Raw genomic sequence first — 6571 nt, forward strand, 5'->3', positions numbered from 1 at the left:
CAATGCAAATTCCCCAAATCACAGGACGTTTCAGTTTGCTGAGTCCTCCTGTAACCAGGTTCTGCATAGGCTTTGAACCTTTAGGAAACACTCAGATCAGATTTACATACTTCAAACAGAAGGTACCAGAGACAAAAGGTAGCAGTCAGAAAAGATGAAAGCTAGGTTCTAAAACTCTGAAATCAAACCAGCCACACCCCTCCATCCATAAACTAGGGGGTGGTAATGCCCAGTGTTGAGGTTATTTAGCAAAAGCAGGGTGGCGCGGTGACTCAATGGGTTCAGTATTTACTGGACAGGGAGCATGTCTGTGATCCCAGCACTACCGAGATCAGATGAAAGTGGAGACAGATGAGTCAGCAAGGCTGGCACAGAGAGGAAATGGAAACAGGAGACTGCCTCAAAACCAGGAGGGAGGCAAGGACAGCAAAGGCTATTTTCTGATCTACACACGTGCTCTCTCTCTCTCTCTCTCTCTCACACACACACACACAATACACATATACACATACAGACACACACACTTTAAAGTGTAAAAAAAATTTCCCTTACATAGCTGCTTATCAGGCGGTAATACTGGATACTCACGGAGTCTTGGGGCAGGGAAGAGCTGAAGGGCTGTGACTGGAAAGAAGCCCTCACCCCAGAGTGTGGTTGAAGTCTGGACACCTGAGAGTGGAAATGTTTGACTAAACTAAAACAAGAAATGCTGCAGAATGCCTACATAGAGACAGGACTTGCCCACATTCCAAACAAGAATGTAAAATAGCAAGCTAAGAGCTGGGTGGTGGCACACATATTTAATCCCTGCACTCAGGAGACAGACAAGTGCATCTCTGTGAGTCGGAGGCCAGCCTGGTCTACAGAGTAAGTTCCAAGACAGCCAGGGCTACACAGTGTAACAAGGAAAGGGTATGGTAACCCAGAGTCCTGACTCAGCTCAGCTCTATGGAAGCTGAAGGCAGAGGGTCAAGAGTTCAAGGTCACCCTTAGTGTGCACAGCAAGTGTGAGCCCAGCCTGAGTTACAGGAGACCCTGCCTCAGAAACTACAAGAAGTGAATTTTAAAAGGGAAGAGAAATAAAATAAAACAACAATAAAGCCTGCTTAAGACCCAAGTGTTGTTGGTTGTTCTCTTTGGCTCTTTGCTCTTAGCTCTTTAGAGGGACCCGCCAAATAAATAAATAAAAAGCCGGGCCTTATATTGGCTTGTTTCTCGCCTGCTTTCCTTATCTTAAATTATCCCATCTACCTTTTGCCTCTGGGCTTTTATCTTTCTCTATTCTAAATACCTTTCTTCTTACTCCAAGGCTGGCTGGGTAGCTGGGTGACTGGCCCCTGGAGTCCTCTCTCCTGTTCTTGCTCCTCATACTCCTCTTCCCAGATTTCTCCTCCAGTTTATTCTCTCTGCCTGCCAGCCCCGCCTACCCTTTCTCTTGCCTTGTGTTGGAGAAGGTTGCTTGTTGGTTCCCGGCTGCTCAGCTCCTAAATAACTGCACAGAAACTGTATTAATTAAATCACTGCTTGTCCCATTAACTCTAGCTTCTTATTGGCTAACTCTTACATATTAATTTAACCCATTTCTAGTAATCTGTGTATCGCCACGTGGCTGTGGCTTACTGGCTAAAGTTTTGGCGTCTGTCTCTGGCAGGGGGGGGCATGGAGGGGCTACATCACTTCTCTCTGACACTGCCCCTCTTTCTCTCAGCATTCAGTTTAGTTTTCCCCGCCTACCTCTATTCCCTGCGCAGGCCCAAGACAGTTTCTTTATTCATTAACCAATAAACGCAACACATAGACAGAAGGGCTTCCCACACCAGCTTTGCTATTGTCCATTCAGATCTTTAGTAGGCTAATCAGATGTTTCAGGCAGACAAGTAACAGCTTCACAGAGTTAAGCAAATGCAACATAAAAGTATGCAACATGTTACTATGAGATGATCCTTTTGTACGCTCTGAATTTGTATTGCTCTCATTGGTTAATAAAAAAGCTATTTGGACCATTGCTGAACAGGATACAGTTAGACGGGACAATCAAAATGAAGAAGGGCGGAGTTGGGAGAGATGATGACAGCCAGCTGTCGGGGGAAGCCACACGATAACATATAGATTAACAAAAGTGGATTAATTTGAATGTAAGAGCTAGTTAATAATAAGCCTGAGCTACCAGCTGAACTTTTGTTATTAATGTAAGCTTCTGTGTGTTTATTTGTGACCAGGTGATTGGGACAAAAGTAGCACATCTATTTGAAAGTTAAGTCTCTAGGCTGCTTTATTTCCTCAGTCCCTCTCTCAGTTCTGGGTCTTCTTAGCAGCTGTTGTTTGCTTACCAGCAAACTAAAAAGATCAAAAATCAACACAGTAAACCTAGGATCCGGACTCCCTGTGTATTTCCCATCTTACATGGCTTTTGTCTTTTATATTACTTTTACTGTCTCTTTAAAGACTTGATTATTTTTTGTTATTTTCTTCTATGACTGTATACATGTATTCTTTCCTTAGGCCTATGCACATTGTAAAACACACTGAAATCCACTTAGAGTTTTTTCTGTCTGGCCCTCTTTTATTGTGCTTATTTTAGCCTTTTTGACCATGTGAGCAAACTTTAAACTGTCACGCTTCAGCTGGGTCTTCCTTGAGGCTCTGGTGCTGGCTCTGCCTGCTTCTTGGGCTGTCATTGCCAAGCCTAAAGCTCTGAGGAGCATGACCAGGAACTGCACATAACCTATCCAGCTATGGAATGCCAGTATCTGAGCTGCCACAGGCTGCTGGCTGAACAGCAGAGCCTCTTAAAGGAGCCTTGACCTTTCTCACCGCCCCCCCCCCCCGCCATTTTCTCAGGCCCTACATGGAAATAGAGGGCAGTGCTTGAAAACCAAAGTGTTGGTTGTTTTACTCTTCGGTTCTTTGCACTTAGCTCTTTGAGTGGCCCGCCACCCCGTTCTCAAATAAATCACATCTAGGTTTGTTTTTATAATGCCTGGCCTTAGCTTGGCTTGCTTCTAGCCTGCTTTTCTTAAATTACCCTGTCTACTTTTTGCCTCTGGACTTTTATCTTTATCTATTCTATATTATATGTACCTTTCTTTACTTCTTACTTGTGACTTGCTGTGTAACTGAGTGGCTGGCCCGTGGCATTCTCTCTCCTTCTTTTCTCATTCCTTGATTCCCCTCTTCCCAGATTTTTCCTCCTATTTATTCTCTCTGCCTGCCAGTCCCACCTATTCTTTCTCCTGCCTTGCTGTTATCAGACCATTGTGAGGGCCAGCCATGATAATCTAAGTCTGGGCAGAAAGGAAGTTCTTTACTTCCTCCAAGCATTATCACCTGGGACTCTGGCCATCGATAAATTTAAATGGAGTCTAGAGTCTCAATAGTTTACCCTGAGACAATGCCTGGAAGGCTGAGATTACCCGACCACCACCCAAGAGCAGACCATTCAAAGGAGATTTCTGCCAGCACTTCATCAGGGCACCCTTAGACAAATGTCAGCCAATCTGGGGTCCTGAACCTCAGAGACCCCTCACCCCCACCTTTACTACTATAAAAACCCAATTCTAATTGAGCTTGGGGCTCTCCAGTTATTCCAATATGTTAGACATAAGGAGGGACTGAGTTTGCAAACTTGATTAAAATAAAGGCTCTTTGCTTTTACATATGGGACTTGGTCTCCTTTGTTGGCTTTTGTGGGGACCCCACGGATTTGGGCATAACAACCACCAGGTGTTTTAGACAGGCAAAGTAAGACAACTTCACAGAGTTGAACAGATGTCACATAAAAGAATGGACCACATCTTTGCATCATCAAATATTCTACACCATAAACAAATGTAACACATTTTAAGATAATATTCCACAACACGCAAGTATGTAAGACCCTTGTTTTAATTTTTTTCAAAAGTTTACTTATTCAAATATGTGTGTGTGTGCATGCGTGTGTGTGTGTGTGTGCGTGTGCGTGTGTGTGTGCATGCATTTGTGTTCAGTGGCCCAAAAAGGCCAAAAGAAGCTATCTGACCCCCTGTAGCTGGAGTACAGGTGACAATGAGCCACCCAGTGTGAGTGCTGGGAACCAAGCCCAAGGTGTGTGCAGGCCCAGGACCTGCTCCTGACCTCTGAGCTGAACTGTCTCTCCATCTTTGCTCCTTGAAACTGTAAGATCCCCAGAATCTCACAAACCAGATAAGAGCTTATCAGCAACTGATAAGTCAGGAAACCACAGCCTAGGTTGGGAACCATTATTTTGACCATTATGACTCAGGGTTGTTTCTCATGAGTCATCCTTCCTAACCCGCTCTACACAGAACAATCCTGTGATCTCACACACCAAAAATAAAACAAAACAAAAAGACCAAAAAGCAACCTCCAAGTTTGGAGGCTGGCAGTGGAGGTTTATGACCCTGGCACTCAGGATGGGGAGGGATTCAAGGTGTGTGTCTTAGTCTGAGCAGAGACACCATGACGAGGCACAAGGCAGCTGGTACAAGAGAAAGCATTTAATACGGGGCTCGCTTGCAGCTTTAGAGGGTGAGCTCACGGTCATCATGGTGGGAGCAGACAGGCAAGGGACTGGAGCAGGAGCTGAGGGCTTTACATCCACAGGCAGCAGGCAGGCAAGCGTGCGCGCACACACAAGCACATGCATGCATGCACACACACACACACACACATACACACACACACACACACAATTGTAATTTAAAAACCTAAACCTAACCCAAACCAAAATGCCTTTTAAACCATGTAATTTCAGAAGCCACCTTAACCATGTATATATATATATATATATATATATATATATATATATACATATATATATACACACACACATACATATATATACATACACACACATATATCACACACACACACACACACACACACACACACACACACACACACATATATATATATGGGGGTTGGCGCCGTGGCCCTACAGTTAAGAACCTCCTGCTCTTCCAGAGGACCCCACAACTGGGCTCCTAACACCCACGTCAGATGACCCACAACAGCCTATAACTCCAGCTCCAGAGGACCTGACCCCTCTGGCCACTGCAAGGCACCTGCACACATGTGCACAAACATATAGTAAATAATAAAAGTGTTTTAGACGTCATACAAATGTTGAGCCCCTCACTCAACCCTTTCTCTTGTGCCTGCTCCTCTACCTTGGGCATGTATGATCTTTTTCCTGAGTGGTTCTCTCTCTCTTAATGCCCATGTTAAATATGTTAGAAATCTTTTCTAGAGCCAGCAAGATGGTACAGGGATTGGACTTTGGACCCCCAGAACCTACCGGTGGGGGAGGACCTGTAATCCCAGCATTCAGAAGGCAGATCCCCAGAGCAAGCTGGCTACGGAGTCTAGTAGGGCTGCTGAGTTCAGAGTTAAAAGAGAGACCTTGCTTTGAAAACGAAGGTGGGGAGGGAACAAGGGAGACTCCAGCGTCAATGATGAGCTTCCACATGCATGCCAGGAACATGCACAGGTACATTTGTGCATGCACATGCAAACATGTATATACATATGAACGTACACATGCAAAGCACTCAGGAGGCAGACACAGGAATCTCTGAGTTCAAGGCCAGCCTGATCTATACAGCGTGAGTTCCAGGACAGCCAGGGCTACACAGAGAGAAACCCCATCTCAAAAAGTCAATCAATCAATCAATTAAAATAAATAAATAAAAATCTAGTTTTATTACTTCACTTGGGTGTGGTAGTATAGGCTACAAAGAGAGTTCAAGACTACCCTGGACTACGTGAGACCTGTCTCAAAACACACACACACACACACACACACACACACACACACACACACACAAAAGAAAGGAAACTCCTGGCTTCTCCTTAGTGGAATTCCTCGGGCTGGGTTGCGTGGTAGGGTAAAACCCATGTCCTGCTCCCACTGTCACTCACCCTGGGTCACCTTGCTGGACATTCCTCTTTAGGATCTGCTTCTGTAGGCTCTACAGAGAGTCCCACGGAGGCTGGGGTCGCGGCTCAGTCCTAGAGTGCTTGCCAAGGGTGCACAACGCCCTGGATATCATCCGCAGCACCTCATGCTCTTGGTGAGGAAATCCAGCACTTGGGAAGTGGAGGCAGGAGGATCAGGAGTTCAAGGCTATCCTTAGCCTTGTCTACTTAAGAACCAGCCCCAGAATAGAACAATGGAAGGAAGGAAGGAAGGAGAGAGTCACTCAATGCAAGGGACCTTCTTGCTGCCAACTCTCATTTTTTCCAGTGTGGACACAGCTGTGACAATCCCCTGTCCCTCTCCTCAACACTGTCGGGAGGATGGGTGGAGAACGGGGTGGCAGATTCAGGACAAAGCTTTTGTCTTCTTTTCTGCAGCTGAGCAGGAAAGTTCTAGAATTCAGAGCGAGATGAACAGCTCTGTTGGCCATCCTCCCCAAAGGCAGCCAGCTCCAAAGAACCCACTCCCTCCCTCCACATTCCTTCCCAGTGACAGTAACAGTTCCCCCACTTCCCTTCTTTTGAAAACCCAGAGGAGGAAATGAAACACTCTCTTTAAGTACTACGCCCTTGATGACTAACCAGGGCCTTTCAG

General features: G+C 45.5%; 1 protein-coding gene across 1 annotated transcript in view; it reads right to left on the reverse strand.

Annotated features, from left to right (window-relative positions):
- LOC119821679 (poliovirus receptor-like) overlaps positions 1-6013 on the reverse strand; it is a 29425-nt gene extending 23412 nt beyond the window's left edge. The window contains exon 1 of the mRNA XM_038340824.1: positions 5920-6013. The gene's annotated coding sequence lies outside the window, so the exon portion shown is untranslated. The remainder of the gene's footprint in view (positions 1-5919) is intronic.
- Positions 6014-6571: the final 558 nt, after the last annotated feature.

The sequence above is a fragment of the Arvicola amphibius genome, chromosome 8 (assembly GCF_903992535.2).
Source record: "Arvicola amphibius chromosome 8, mArvAmp1.2, whole genome shotgun sequence".
Taxonomy (NCBI): Eukaryota; Metazoa; Chordata; class Mammalia; order Rodentia; family Cricetidae; genus Arvicola; species Arvicola amphibius.